The sequence below is a fragment of the Chroicocephalus ridibundus genome, chromosome 1 (genome assembly GCF_963924245.1).
Source record: "Chroicocephalus ridibundus chromosome 1, bChrRid1.1, whole genome shotgun sequence".
Classification (NCBI taxonomy): Eukaryota; Metazoa; Chordata; class Aves; order Charadriiformes; family Laridae; genus Chroicocephalus; species Chroicocephalus ridibundus.
The window spans coordinates 163,051,394-163,068,205 of NC_086284.1; the positions used below are offsets into that span (position 1 = coordinate 163,051,394).

At 43.7% G+C, this 16,812-nt stretch overlaps 1 protein-coding gene across 11 annotated transcripts in view; it reads right to left on the reverse strand.

Annotated features, from left to right (window-relative positions):
• Positions 1 to 16,812, reverse strand: part of RBFOX2 (RNA binding fox-1 homolog 2) — a 175,763-nt gene that overhangs the window by 112,881 nt on the left and 46,070 nt on the right. The window lies entirely within an intron of this gene.

Consider the following 16,812-nt stretch of genomic DNA (forward strand, 5'->3'; position numbering starts at 1 on the left):
CAACTCTCAGAACACATCATGCTCTTCAGAAAATACTTGGAATGAAATGACTCTAGATTATATCTTATGACTCACAGTACACACAGATTCATCTGCTCATAAACGAAAAAAAAATAGGTCTTTCTTATCCAGAAAAGGGTTGAATACTTTTCCCACACTCAAACCACTCTGCTCCTGGCTGTCGCCAGCAGAACGCCTGTCCCCGTTTTGTCAGTACACAGCCCCCTCTGAGCAAAGACCCTCTCACATTCATAGCCCAAATTACCCCACATCCTATCCAGAGAACTGACAACTAGGAGCCCTCTTGAGCAATTCAGAGCCCAGACAGCTGCAGGCTAACGAGGATGAGTGAGAGATGAGACAAAGGTAGATTTAGATGGTCCCCTACAAACAAGATACTTGTCTACAGAAACAGAACTCCTATATGCGCCTGCTATATGTAAGGCAAAGTACCCACCTTCAGTTTCAACACTGACAATCAGATGCATGTACTTCGATGGTTTGCAACTATCATACCGTCTCTGCCTCAGAAAGACTTTATACAACTGCATCCTACACAATAAAAGTGTTAAGATAAATAGTGTCTCTTGATATTTAATGGCACAGCTAGTCTGCCGCCTTCACTTCCCTCACAATGCCAAGCATTAGGTCACCACAACAGATATTTTAAGTTTCCCACTCTCCAGTTCTCCACAGCGCACAATCCCCTGCAGTCTGCAAGGCCCTCATTTAAGAGTACCCTGCAACAAGTTTCACCCGAGGGAATACAGTTCAGCAAGCAGGAATGTCAGTCTGAACTGACGCTACACCACCACTCCATTTCAGAGACAGCATTATAATCAGGGACTGTGATGTTGCAGGTAGCCTGCACTTTTGGGTTCAGTATCCACAACATATTACAGCTGCAGAGGAAGGCACATTCTCCTTTTTATTTTATTATTTGTCAAATATGACAGCATTCAATATTGCACAATCTTTTCAAGGAAGACAATTCTGTAACGTGCACCCCTGGGGGGGGGAGAGGGGGGAAGAAATATTATGGTTGCTGTGGGAACCTTAATTCTGGATTTCAGAACTTGCATATTTTAAACCTCAAATTTAACATTGCATTAATGTAGCTTCATGCATTGAATTAAGGAATGACTCAGTACAAATCTCCATGCATCTACTGAAGTCCTGACGTTCCAAGGACAAGACGCACAGAACAGAAAAAACACGGGGAACAAGGAGGGAACAGGGGGGAACCCATAAGCAGGGAAGCAAGAAACCGGCACGGCTGAGGCACAGGAAACCCCCCACCAAACCAGATCTGTTAGTCGGTGCTCCTTGTTCTCACTGCTAAAGGTTATGTAGCCCATCGGGATAAAAAGAGTTTAAAGCAGAAACACAAACAGGCACAGAGGAAAAGGTTCCTGAAAGGACCAAAGAGGGGAAGATTCCCCGAAAGTAATAGGGTAACCTGTACTGAGAAGGGAAAGATCATATCCAGATAGCACAAGTTCACTATTTATTTTTAATTATCGTGGCACGATGCCTGAATGATGCCCTTAAAACCCCTTCAGCTATTCAAGCGTTTAACACTTATTTTCCCCACTCCTCTGAAGTTTAACTGCAACGCAAGTGCAGCACCAGTGCTGCCCAAAGTTTAGGGTGCAGGCAGAAGGAGCAGCTCACAGAAGGGTACTGGTCTTCAACCATTGGAAAGCATCCCAAAACTCAACCTCTCTTAAGAAATCTGGGACAGTGCTTCACCTTTTGGGCCGAAGCCGGTCCCCACGCAGGCTGACACCTCCGCTTTATACTACAGTGCTCGCCCGCCCCTCGCCAGCCGGAGGAAGGGAGACAGCCGGGCAACTCTCCTCAGCTCCCACGCTCTCCGGCATCCTCCGCACTTCAGCTGGATAAGGAACATCTCCATTGTTTACTGCTTATCTAAAATCAGCAGCAGCATGGCTGAATTACTTCTCCTCTCACCCCACCCATAAACGAAGCACAAATCTCAGCTGAGCCACGAGGCCTGCCCCAGCCTTTCTTCGCTAAAAACCGGCAACCCCAACTTGGGGTCCCGCATGCCAGGCTGCGGCAGAGGGGGAAGAGCGGAGAAGGTGGACGTGCCTGCCAGCAGGGCCTGCTGGATGAAACCAGGCAAGTGTGCATACCCCAGCGCAGAGTCAAGTTACCCTGCAACAAAGATAGTAATGTGTATGTGCAAAGGAGGGAAGTCAAATCCTTCAGCCCGGGTTCCAAGGCTCGCTTTGTTGCTAAAATAAACCAGTGTTTGTTCCTGGGATTGATGGGGAGCCGGACTCTAAAAGCAGCAGCAGTGAGAGCCCCCACCTTCAGAGTTATGAACAGATTTAAAAAAAAAAAAAAGAAAAACAAAAAGCCACAAAAAACAAACAAACAAACAAAAACTTGGGAACTGATTACTTTTCATCTCGTGTATCTAGGTAAGGAACCCAAGGGCAAACTGCTGATCTCAAGGGTGCCCAGGAGAAGACAAAACTACACATAGATGACTAAATGAGCAGCCTAACAGCTGACTGCTCCAGAGGAAATTCCAGTCTTTGCTCAAAGGCTGAAAATATATATGCTTTTATATGTGCTTTTACTTTGCTTTACTTTGCTTCCTGGATCTATATAACACTTTACATGTTTTTCCTGACATTATTTTCCATACTCTGCCAGAAACTCAAGTAACAGTGCCACTTCTGGAAAAACAACCTTGCATCCAACTTTTGTTGAAACAGCTTCTCCCTCTACCCACCCCCCCCCGTCCCCAAGCCCCACATTCCAAAACTATCTATTCTCTCCCTGCTCCTTCAGTGACTACAGATCCCTTTCAGCAGCACTCCTTCACTACCTGGGATGTCTCTCAGTAACACCAAAATCCTATAAAGCAGAGGGACATGGGAGCAGTCCTATTATGCATGAAATAAATAAATAAATATATATATTTATTTCATCTATATATACATACAGGTCTCTCAGATGGCAGACAGTGAGCAGCATTATACCAAAAATTTTGTCTCCAAGGCACCTGCCCAAAACTGTTCTCTCCTGAGGAACTTCCAACCGCAGGAAAAGCCTGCTTGATACCCAGTTAACAGTACTCGCTCTAAATATTACTTTTTACAAGGGAAAACTACAGCCCACTGTGTGTGGAGGCTGAAGAGAGCTAAGCCCAACGGCGAAGGCCGCTCACGTTAGTGCAGAGTCCTTCAGCTTTCCATTCCTTATATGTGCAAAGTGTGCAAGCCCTCACACACGCTTCTCTACTCACCCAGAGGTACATCATGTTAGCCTGGGTCCTTCAAACCCAGCAGTGAGATGATCCGGCAACGCAAGAGGCACTTCAGTAAGATTGTCGAGACCGAGGTTGGTTGAGGGTTTGGTTTTTGTGTTTTTTTTAAAGAGAAAAAAAAAAAAAATCCGAACGGCTCAGTTTGAGGCTTAGAAAGCGTCTCGCCTCCTCCACCCCCCTCCTCCAGCTCTGGCTGCTCTGCGCTCTTCTCTCGCACTTAATCTCTCCCTGGGAGTTCCCAGCCCCGTGTGTCTGTACTGGCGTGCACAGCACACACTCTGCATTCGCCTCCAGGGAATTTCTCTCTGTCATTCTGCTTCTAAAAACACAATCTCGGCCTCACAAGATTCTTGCAAGAGGCAGGGATGGGTGGGGTTAGTAATAAATGCAGCCCGGCTCCCAGTGCCGGAGCATGCTTACTTCAGAAGAGGGATCTTTAGACATGAATGAGGCAGAGCGTTGTCCTCCAAGGTCACTGGGGGTGAGGACCCATTCCCCCCCATCCCACTAATTGCTTCTCCAAGAATCATCTGCAGATTCAGGAGCCATGCACAGTGCTATGGGCAGGTTCTGCACGTCTTCATCTACCCCATTAGTCAACACCCAAAATTCAGTCACAATTCCGTAGCTGTACTTAATCATTAACCACTGACAGGCGCGGAGGAGCACAACTACAGGGATCCTGAAGCTAAGGAGAAAATCTGTGGTGTGCCAGCCACGCTGGAGCTCCTGCAGGAGAAACAACCACCACTGGTGTGAGCTGGGGAAAAGAAGCGACTCACAGATAAAGGGGTTAATCTGTTTTCACAGGTGGCTCTGCAAGAGTATTTTACAGACTCGCATATTGCTAAAGGGAAAGCAGCAGCTGGCTCCAGTTCCTTCGAGCGTATCGGGTTCCCACTTGCCCAGAGGCAGCTTCCCCCCAAGTCTGGCTGGGGCAAGCGCCCTATCGCAGCCTTGTGCTCCCACCCCGCTCTCCGATTTCAGGTCTGCAAAGCTCTGCCGGTGGGACGACAGCCCCAGCAAAGGCGCACTGAGCAGAAGACACTCTCGCCCCAGCTACCTCGACAAGCTCCAGCAAGCCCTTCCCAGCACCAGCGAATCCTCGTCCCATCCCCCATGCCCGATGCTACAGGACAAGTGTCACCTCTCATCTCATTAATCAGTTAAACCGCTCTTCCAAACTAGGAAAACGGGTTTCTCGCCCCCTTCCCACCTCAAAATGAAGAATCAACTTCCCTCGCTGGGCTCCAAATGCTAAGTTAAAATTGGCCTCTTCCCAAACGGGGGAAAAAAAGAAAAAAATAAAAATAATAAAAAAATCGTATTTTCATCGAGGCAGTGGTCTCCTTGGAAATGAGTTTTGAAGAAATATTTTTATATCAGCCAAAGACATAGAAATGGTGCTCTTTCACGTATCACCTCTACTCCCTTTACTTATAGATTACTTAAACGCAATCCAGCAGGCTCAGAGCAAAGCAAGCAGCCATGTGCCTGCCGCGCTCCACCCACAAGTCAAGCCCTGTCTACGTGGGGCAACCAACTGATGTGCCTCCCCTTGCAGCCAGCGCAGAGATCCCAGGCATACTCCATGCTCCCCAGGCTCCCCTCGCCTTCAGCAAGGTGCAAATACACCCGGGGCAGGCTTTTCCCAGTTACAGATGCAAACACACAGGATGCTGATGGGCTCTAAGGAAATGCACGACTGTCATTGCACCTCACATAAAAACCTGGAGAAATGGCTTTATCATCATGACCAGGATACAGCAGCCACGGGGATGTGCTCGTTAGAGACAGGAAGGATGCCGTTTGGCTTTCCAGCCAGGAAAACCCAAGCCCTGCTGCTCAGCGGAAGGAACAGGAGCTCCATTTCAGGACACTCAGATATCACAGGGTTGTTCAACTTCAGCATCTCTCAGGCCTCCCATCTGCTCTCACCTTTTGGCACAACGGGTCAGGTCGAGAGAGTGGAAAGTAATGTTCCTAAAAATCACTTACTGTACCAAAGCCTATGTACCACAGTCTCCAAAGAGCGAAGCATATGATCCATAAACTGTTCTCAAATGCTCTGCGACGAGCAAAAAGGTGGCAATGCTGACATTTGCATCACAGTTAGACACTTCAGCTAACGTTTCAGCAGCAGGGTCATGCCAGCAGTAACTACTAGTTCAGCCAGCCTGTAGACTCAGGAGATGCTTCTGCACCAAGTAACCTTGATGGCATTTTTAAGGTTTTCTTTTGACCCAGAATCCCAATCCAAAAATGATAGTAAGAACATTTTACTGAAAGCTGAGATTCCTTGCGCACTGAGGAGAAAGTGAAAAGACATGGGGGCCAGGTGAGCAAACTCAAATAAATCCTATTCCGTACGTATTTCCATAAAAGACTTGAAAACTATGAGTGTTAAAACTAAGCTGAAGAGTGACCAACAAGCTCCCTAATAAATTTAAAAAAAAAAAAAAAAGGAAAAAGATTCTCCCCCTTCCTCCCCAGGCTCTCTCATCCTTTAGACCACTCTGCTGAGGGAGAGAAAAGAAAAACTTTCAGAATAAGGCTGTTCTTTAATTTCAACAACTGGGAGTCGTTACAGATCATCCCAGCAACTCCACAGCTGGACAGGTCACATTCAACCTCCAAAGAGAAACAAGACCCATGAACCCTCCTTGAAATTCATCTGCCACAGTTGCTACTAAGCCACTGCCTCTCCAAGGAAAGTACACAGGAAGACTACTGAGAGCAGAGGACTTCTGGTGATGAAATACTCTCGTCCTGGAGCTCTTTTTAATGAACCACAAGAGCAGGTTTCTCAATGCTCCATATTCTCAAGCAGCGAGAGGAGCACCCGACCAGCGAGGAAGTGATGCTGCGGGATGCCTCTAGAGGCACTGCTGCTCTGATTCAACAGAGCTGCAGCTGCCCAGAGGTTCAAACCAACACCAAGAATATGAAGTGCGCGCCCAAAACTACCCACAGTTGCAGACAGTACTGGTGGCAGTGGGGCAACCATGTTAGCCTCAGATCACAAGCAAGAAAAATTATGTTGGAAGAAAAAGAACCAGATGAGCTATTAGGCCTTCTTTAAGCTTTTATTCAGATTATATAGATTTTCAACTACATTAGCTGGTATGTAGAAGATATCAATAGAAGACGTTATTTTTTTTCTGGAAAATTTATCCTAAGAAACACAAAATATTCTGTAAGTAGCAAGAGGAAAACAGTATCTTAATGAGTCTAATTCCAGAAAAACAAAGGCAGACATGACTAAGACAGGCTTCTGAAACAGGTAGCTAGAATCACCTGCAAATGCTTTGTCTTAATCCTAACAACAGTGCTTTACAGGATATGTGTCAGGGAACTTGGAAGGCTGCTGTGTGTGGAAATACACACAATCTCTGAGGGATCTTTCCTGTCTCAAAAAGGATTAAAAGCAGGAAGGGAAAGATTTTAAAATTAATATATACCAGGCTAAGAGAAAAACGTTCAGAGAGCTATAGCCTACTGAAATATTGGTGCCTCTTCTCTGATGCTAGGCTGTTGTGTAAATCAAAGAGAAAGGGGAAGAAAGCAGTCTACAAAGATATTAATGCTTGTTAGAGAGGTAAGGAAGGTGTTAGCAAGCAACAAAAGGAGAAAGAGAAAAAAGGGAGCATGTGACCACCTATTTAATAATCAAGGTATTTGGCAAAATAAGAGGCACTGGTTAAACAGAAAAAAAAAATCTACCTGCTTCTGTACCAGTATCAAAAGCCTTAATTACATATAAGAAGAATTGTGGCTGCTCAGTTATGTGCATAAATTCAACCTAAAAATACTGCTGGGTATATAAGTTTCAAATAAGCCAAATGCTAAAAAATAATTTAGAAAAAGTTCTCACCTATTTAGGAAAGATCTGAATGGGCAAAGGGGGAGTAGGTATGGCACGGTTTCAAACTGACGTTATCTGTTTCTAGCTGATTGTGTCTCAGAGGCATATGATTTCAAATGCTCACGGATTAACATTCTAGCAGATAAAGCTCAAGACAGGGTATGAGCTGGTGTGTCTGCTACACACTACTGAAATTACATTAGATAGCACACAGGATGAGTAGCTAGCTAAGCACCTCTTCACAACGGAGGAAAAAACGCATCTGATCACCAGGAATTTCAAACGGAGCAACACTTGCAGGAGGCGTTGAGGGGCTAATGCCAAAGAACACCCTCAAAATTTCTAAATTACAGAAAACAATTTCTTAGTTCAAGAAGTGTTACATTGAAAACGAGCAATTCCATATTAGATTCCATCTTGACAGAAAAGAGCAATCAATTGTAAAAATAGAAATTAGTAGTAGCTTAGGTAAAAATGGTTGTGACAATCACATTGGATATATGGAAGGAAAAGAGAGACCAAGCCAGTGTATCTACGTACATACTCAGCACTTGAGTGGGACCAGAGATACATTGGCGTGTTTTTCCTGGACAGACAGATTACTAATTGGGCTTCCCTGTAACATCCCCACATCTGAACACTTGTATATATTCTAGCAAGTGAAAAAAATAAAAGCTGAGAGAAGGAAATAGAAAGGAAATTAGAAAGGGGGATGAGGGAGAAATTACAAGGGAGCCCTAAGAACAGGAGGTGAAATCCACAGCCACAGCTGGAAGACAATAATGAGTTCTTCAAAGCTTCTGAAGAATAGCAACCCCAGCAATCATGTTGACCTGCTACTATGGGGGAAAAGGCAGAAACATCCCCAATACTGAAGAAAAGAGCCAAAGCATTCAATACGTATTTCTGTTCTATATTTGGAGAAAAGTCAGCTGTTACAGTCTGTGATAACGAAATGCTTCCCATTCCAGCAGTAACTAAGGAAGATGTTCCAACAGCTACTCAACAAACAGAACACTGTCATCTTCATATCTAGCTCGCGCTTACAAACAGAAGGGATGTAACGAGATAACGAGCGGGTTTTTAAACCAAACTACAGCTGTGAACATACTCAGGTGTGGACACTCAGAAAGGCCTGCAGCCTGCATTGAACTGCACAACCTGCATTTGCAGCTCTAATAAGCCCTAACTACAGTACTAACATTAAACCTGATGTAATGCCAAAAGTACAACTGTGATGCAATGACATCTCCAAATGCAGGTGTTGTTGTAGCCCATGTTATTAAAGCCCTCTGATGTTAGTTAAGCTCGGTCAAAAGATTATACCTCTGTCAACATCAGAAGACTACATCAGGAAAGCAGTGCTACCAGTGAAGCCACCAATACACAATTTTCACAGCATCTGAATTTTCCTAGAAGTATCCAGGTTGGAACTCTTCCACGAATGAGAGCTAAAATAATATTTCAATGCTGAGCAAAGTGAAAAGTGAAGTGGGGTCTGATAACGGGAGGTTTGCAGAACAAAGATGCAAGGGGAAGGCCTCAGGTAGGGGAGTGCAAATTAAATTGTGCACCCAAACGCGTCTGGGAGAGCGTTCAGATACACGAATGAAAAATACACCTCAAAAATATCCACTACTGATGTTTAATATGGCTTCCTGGCAACTTCTCCTGTAAAACAAAACCATAAAATAAGTTTTTTTGAAAACAGACTGAACTCTAAAATAAGATTAAATTCTTTCACAGTTAATAACTGCTCTTGAATCTACTTGTTCCTCTTAACTGTGCAGTTTTCCTTAGCTGAAAAGTGGGAGGGGAGGTACTCTGAGGTTGGGGCAGGTTGAGGAGGGAAATTTCATTTCAAACCAAAGGACAGTTGCTCTCACAGCCAAGGGCCAGACCAAGCTTTCACGTTTTACGCAGAAGCTGGATTCTGACTGAAGATGAACTCGATCATTGTCCCACCATGATAAACACTTCAAGGACCATCGACAAAAGGTCTGACTGGAGATGGGAAGGGAGACATGCTCTGTGGTGCTCAGAGGGAAATTTCTCTGACTCAGTGGCTGCTTTCCACGGCTTATCTGACTCTAGCAGAACGTCCCAGCCAGAGAACAGGGGAATCAGACTCCCGCTAGTTGTGGGGTTTGGGTATGCCTTGTGTCTTGGTTTTTTATTTGGTTTGGTTGGTTGTTTTGTTTTGTTTGTTGTTTTGTTGTTCTTGTTTTTTTAAAGACGATTAGAGATGGGGCTGGGAGCTATCTGGGGAGAGGCACAGAAGGCAGCCCTGGGCACACATGCAGTTCCTATGGAGATAAGAGGATCTTCTTTGAGGTTGGTTTACTCCTTTGGGTGCTGCTGGAGACTACTCTGGTGGCAGAGTACTGCTCATTTGCGAAGACTCCCTCCACTCAGGATCCTGGCATTATCTCTGATTATCAGAATTTCTGAACCACAAGGCAGATTTCCTCTCAACATCCAAAATGACTCCAGGAAGCCTCTTTCTGCATTATCCTGTTTGTGAAAGGAAGCAAGAAGAATACAAAGTGCATACAATAAATGGCCCAGAAAAATACCACAATCCCTTTCAGATGTTTTGCCAAGCAAATAAGCCAAACATTGGCATATTACAAGAAAAAAAAAAAAAAAGGCATTTCGTTATAGAGCAACCCATTTCATTACTGGAAAACTGGATTCTCTCTTCTCTCTCCTGCAGGTATGGTTCAGCTACACAGCAAGAGGCTTCTGAAAAGAGATTACTTATTTAAAAGCAAACTATCAAGGGCTACTTTATCTTCCACAAAAAACAGAAAGCCTGAAACAATAAAAAACCTTGACATGCAAGCAAAACTAACAGTTTTCAGGGACTGTCCTGCTACTGACTTCACACAGTAATTAAATCTTTAAATAAACCTCAGAAGATCTCAGTTCACAGGCTTATCATTCAAGTATGTAGGGGAGAGAAAAAAAAAAGGAAAAAAAGAAAAGGAAACGGGTACCAAGAAAAGCTCTTTAGACTTTGTTTGGGATTTTCCTCTCCTCACAAGTATGCTCAAGAGCACTATGTTGGATGGCACTGTCAATCCCTCAAGAGAACTGCAATAAGCTCAGTAACTAGAAAAGGTACATTGCTGAAAATGTGTTCCCAGACAAAAATACACTTTTAAATTAAAACCAAGAACACCCACATCAACAAAACTAAATTCTGAAACACGAGAATTCAAAGTTAAACATTCAAGAGCATGCAAACATTTAGATGTAAGGAATTCTTACAGCTAGGGTATACTGGTTTGGGCAATCATCTGCAGAAACCAAATGGTGATGCAAATGGCTCCCAGGATATAGCAAACATGAGTTTGGGCAAACAAGTAGGAATTTCCATCAATTACACCTGCCAGCCTTACTATGGCAGAACAGGAGTGAAATTTGCAGTCCTCCAACACCTTCTGAGAAGAAGCTAACAAGGTTAAGGTCTGCAGAAGGAAAGGCATCTCTGCAGCGGTGTTACCACCCCAGGCTTGATTTTCAAGCTGTATCTTCTCCATTCTGTCACACCTGTACCTAGTCTGAAGTCCATACTGAATTGGCATATAGCAAATTTATTTAGATACTTGCAAGAGGGGATCAGAATAAGCTCTAACACTGGTATTTAAGTCCTTATTTTTTTAAGGTTTAGTTAACTAACAGCTGCCTTATATCTTCACTAGTAACATCCACAGAACAAAGTTCGATTTCCCTTCAAGTTTTCCATGAAGTAGCAGAAAGCATTACACAGCATCAAACTCTAACAAAAGCCTATTTTTAGTGTTGAATCAGGAGTACAATATCCGATTGAATGGATAAAGGGCAAAAAGATTCTCTACGCCCTAGCCTTACTTGTCAGTGCTACAGAGGATATTTATTTATTTGGTTGTGGATTTTGAAGAGGAAGCCATAAATAAAAAAAATGCAACTCAGCCCCTACCTCAACAATCATCTCTTCATAGTCCACAAGGGAAGCTATACCAAAGGATGAACTGATGGCGTCCATGTGTTATCCTATTCAAGGTGGTGGACTTCAGCTGGCAAGAGAAACTGCTTCAAATACCTCATCAACAGAGCTACAGCATCATTACACCATTTTTCGTCTCCATGCTTATCATGTCGAGTAGCTTTACCGCATCAGCAATTCATCTGCACAGCAATAACCCAGCAAATTAAGAAAGGATATGAAGATGAGATTATTGCAACAGTGGGGAGAGGAGAAGACAGGGTGTAGTTCTCTTCCCTGGACCACACAGGGGTTTATTAACATTCTGAAACTTTGGCTTAGGCCTGCTGCTGATAAAGGGGAATACAGGCTGAGAACAATACCATCCTGTAGAAAGGGACTCCTGGCTTGTTTGTACAAAGGAAGGTTAACAATGTTAGCGAGTTATTCAGGAAGTAATGGATACCCTCTTGCCCTGAGCAAATTCCTTTTCAATAACAGTAGTAATTTCCTAGGCAATACAACTGTATCAAGGTATAATGGCTACTATATTTATCTACATAGGCCCTGTACTGCTGGGATCTAATTTACTACACCATAGAAATCAGTTTACAAATCCTGAGATAGTAAAGTTGCTAGAGACAGGAATAAAATGCTATCCTGTAACGCTTCATTTGAAGACTGGGTTTTAGCATCCCTATTTAAGAGTATAAAATGCATTCTCTCCAACTTAGAAAGATTCAAAGACTAATAAACCCCAGAAGTAGAGTGCAAATACACCTACGAGAGGGAAGAAATCAGCTTAACAAATACTACATTGTGCACATTTTTTTTATCCTTACTGTCACAGCTGCTTTATTTCTTTTTATATTCAAATAACGTTCTTTCATTTGACCCTCTAAGAAGAAAAACAAAATAATCCGTGACATTACCTAGAAGCCTTACATACCTAATGAAGACAACATATCTTAAATCTGTAATGTTTTTGTTAGCTGAATGCCTGAAACACGGCTTCAGTATGAGAAATGGCACAAGTATATAATCAGCAAAGAAGAAAGGAATGGCTCCAGCTAATGAAGAGGTAACACCGATAAACACTAAACGACATCTCCCAAGAAACAATGAAACTAAATTGCTAAAAGACTTTGGTGGAGCACAGCATCAACCAGTGATAAGTAAGGGTGGGTGGAAAGAGACCAAACACACGTGTCAGGGGACTGCAGATGCTTCCATTACGTAACGGTAGTAAGAAAATCCTGGCGAAATCGCCATTAACAGAACTAAAAGCAAAATATTTCAACAGGGGTATTGGCAGTTGTCAAACCACATAAAGGAACAGCAGACTGTTCAAATGTAAAAGGCATTAATAAAGCATAAGACAAGAGGCATAAATAGATATAAAATATAAGAGGAAAATTTCTAGAGTATAGAAATGCTACTGGAAAAATTTAGTTATAAAATACAATATCCCCAACTTCAATTCACAATGATCAGCAAAGGTCAGTTGTCAGAAAAGCAATTCTGCTTCTGATCTCATTCTGAGCAAAGCGGTCCTTAACCATATCCACGCCACCACCATCTAGCTGGATTATTCTCATGGCTGCAGCAAACAGCTCCCTCCATCTGACTGGTTCCTCAGGGAATTATGAGCATAAGACAATTTAGAAAAGTGTGTGTATGTAAAGACTAACTGTGCTACTTGTTTCCTACTTTTTAAGCAAAAGATTCTTTAAAGTCTTTTTAGTGTATGTATTTAATATGGGACTTCCAAGAAGGCATGCAGATAGATACCTACCTACATCTTTTAATAGGGCATTTTGCCATTCTGCATATCTCGCATGCAGTGAGTACTGGAAACACCCAGAGTTTGCAACATGTGATGTTCCAACAAATTCAGATGTATTTCTTGGCACTTGTGTCAACTGAGGGACTTGAATAGGAAGAATTTTAGCTCTCATAGGAGCAGATCAGCTACAGATCTGGTATTCAGCATCACTGCAGTCTGTGGGGTTCAAACATACTCTGAACCTCAAACACCTTCCACCTTCAGCTGAGCTCGTATTAAGGCTGTTCCCCGTCCTTTCGTTCCCCCACACCCTGCCATGACCAAAAAAAAAGAAAAGTTGCAGTACTAAAATACATTCTGATACCTCTTCTGGTCAAATCCTGGCAAAATTAAACTCTTCCATTAGAAACTGATTTCAACTTCCTTACTCTTGCAATCCCTTTTTAAGACAGACAAGTGAGTAGCACTTCCCTCACATTCGGTTTAGATGAGATGAATGGTATGAAGTAACTATGGCCAGTCAACACGTGCAGTTATTGTGCCCTAGGTCCTATGCAATACATTCTCATCTTATCTTAATCTGAATTTAAGCTTTGAAGTGTAGCTGTACTGTCTGACAACTACTGTACCCACTAGAGAAGCTACTCACTTTGATAACAAAGCAACCAGCAACAACAATATGAGATGATTCCAACCCATTCCCAAATTCCCAGAAAGCAACAGTGACCAGAGCAATCTTTTTCCACCCTTGTGTGACCTGAAGAATGCATGTTTCCTTTTAGATAAAGGCCTTGCTATGGTTATCTAATGCTAATGTCACTACAAACTGGATTAGAGATGCCCAGAAACCTCGAAATATGTACATGGATAGTCAGCTGTATCCTAATTCTAAGTCTGAAGGAAATCAAATGCTCCAAATTGTGCCTAATGTAGTTAAGTTTGCCCTTTAGGTAGGATAGACCAGTAAGAACATATTACACAGTGATTAGATTAATTCTTGAGTGAAATTTAGAGGGCTGGCTCTATCTGTCTATTGTGCCAGTATATTTCAAATTATTTCAGAGACTAGCACTCTTCCCGTGCTCTGCTCCAGAGCAGCAGCTGCTCAAAAAATACATCAGTTCTCTGTCTGGGGTGAAGCTGGCAGCAACTGGGGACAACGCTACTGTCAGAGTTCAGCTCCCAGTTCTGAAATGCCACTCCACTGGAAATACCAGAGAGCCTAAATCCAGCAACATATACTGTGAGACGTAAAATATCTCTATCTCAGCTTTCAACACAAAGTCCGGAGTCTCATGACATTTACTCCTTTGCCCCTGTCAGTCTTTCTCCAGACCCTGCAAAGGATTGGAGCTGACTGCCATAGATGGTTGGAAAACAAGTTGTTCTCCAAGCACTTGGAATTGAGAAGTGCTGTTTTAGCTTAGGGAGACCATGGCGGGGAGCCAGGGTGACAGGTGTCCCAGAAATAGAGATGACGAGCAAACTGTTGCCAACGTTAGCCACTGCCGTCCTCTTGACTTGTAAAGAAAGGGTAGCCCATACTCTCCAGCTGTATTAGAGGAACAATGGAGCAGAAAAGGCAAGGAAAATGTGTTTGCTGGCAGTACCTGAAGTCTCTCCTCATTAAAATCCAACTGTGAAGGAATTTCAGCATATCTCATCAGATACAATCCTACCAGTAAACCTCTATTAGGCCCAGCAGCAACCACAGCTCAGCGCTGCTGTGACATCAGAACGCAGCTCATTGCAATCCTCAGGCACCAAGAGAGTTAAAAACGCAGATTCCTGCTAAAACTGCCAAGAGCTACAAACCTTCTCCTGTGTGGGCGGCAGCAGCAACTAAATCCACTCCCCAACAATTGGCTGGCCCAGCTGAAAGAGAGGCGGGAAGAGACAGGTGATGGGGGACCCTCTTCCCCCCCCCCCCCCCCCCCACCGCCCCAAATAAATAGCAGCACAGCATCTGCTCAGGTTTTCAGCTGAAATCGGTGAGACAGTTCTCTTCATTTTATCACCATCCTCTTGAAACAGCAGCCTCTGACCCCTATCAGGAAAAGCACCCTTGTCCTCTAATCACAGACTTCCTGGAAAACGCAATCTAGCCAGCAATTAATACAGAATGGAGGAAAAAAACAAAAGCTTCATAACATCAAATTACCACTGCAAGATTTTTAAATACATCCCCCAGTGAAACGACAGAAAAATTCAAGCATGTTCTCACAAGCCATCTCACTCCCACTAGCGTTATTTAAGAGTACTTATTAAAAAGATTTTCTCTCACCTCTCCCCCCACCAAAAAAACCCTGTTGTGTTCCCCCCCCCCCAGTCTAGTTTTGCAGATGTTGCCTGCAGCAGCATAGCTTCTTACTGTGAAAGCTTCAACACAGGTGTGCAGAGCGTGACCTGGGCAGAATTACATGTGCCGTTTCCACTGGGAAATCTAAGAGACTTATTAAGCCAGGACAGTGCCGATTAATCTACTAATGGAATGAATCAAAAGTGTGTTCCTGGCCCTTTCCCTTTCACATCCCAAAGCCTCGGGGGAGCTGAAACCATCTGGCAAATGCCTGCTCCGAGCAACATTATGCTACTGCTGGAAATACCTCTCCCTTAATACTGAGAAGAATGAAACCATCTTCTATCCACCAGCTATTCTCAGGAGCATCTGCATAGCTTGCTGAGATAGTCTGCTTGCAACGCAGCATCCTTCCCCGGCCAATGCACAGCTGCTCACTCACCATGCAGAAGTCAGCAGAACAGAAAGCGATCCCATTCATTTACTCGGGGTCCTGCTGAAGCAGCCGGCACGAGCAGGGCGGTGAAGCAGTGACCGTACTCGGCGTCACGCACACAGGCTGCCCTCCCACAGCAGATCCCAGCAGCAAGCAGGCAGAAGCACGCTCAGGCTGAGGAAATGCTCCTGCTGAATTCTCTGAGTCCTTTCTTCGTGCAAGGGGAGTTGCAGGTAGGGTAGGAAGGAGATGTTTGTTTATGTTACTTTAAAAAAAAAAAAAAATCATCTGTCCTCTAAGCACACTTGAAATGGAGATCTGGCCAGAGAGCTTAAAGGGAAATCAGGATATCAAACACTCCAAGGTTCATACATGATACATGTTATCACTGTGAGACAAAAGGGAAGGACTGACTCAGATGCTGAACACCCCGCACCCTTTGAGTAATAAGTGAACTCAGGAAGAAACAGAGCTGCGAGGCCACCATCACAAAGAAAGGATCTCTGGCACTTTTAAGATCACACAGGAGCAGAGGAGCTTCCTATCTTATGTTTAGACACACAAAAAAACCCAGAAAGGCCCAAGACAACAGCAGTCACACGGCTGTGGAACTATGTAGGTGGCAACAACTGGCTTCTGACTACCACAGAATAACGCAAGTACAGGGCAGGGGAGACGAGGTCCTCCGTGCTCAGAGGCAGCACAGAGCATGTTTAGACAAACATCCATCAGGAATTGCCTGACTTGTTATTACAGACTCTCAGAAACAGGAACTCTGTCCCCTAAATTATCATTCCAGTGCTTCACTGCATCGACTCAGAAATGTTGGTTTACCCCATAATATCCAATTTAAGCCTTCCTTGATGCAAATTAAGCTGCATTCAATGGACATAGTAAATAACCAATCCCCATCCTCCATACTTCTCTACTCTTTGGTTTTTTTTTTAAAGAAGGAACAAGCTCAATATTTTTTTCCTAAATCACACTCTCTGAGCCTCCTTTTCTCATTCTTCCCTAGTCTTTTTCCAAATTCTGTGTGTATCTTTCCTGAAGTGCCTAAAAGTAGGTACAGTGCCCCAATCACTGTGCTCAGCTCTGAAGAATTAACTACCTTCTGCACCTACTTGACCCTCTTGGAAATACATTCCAGGT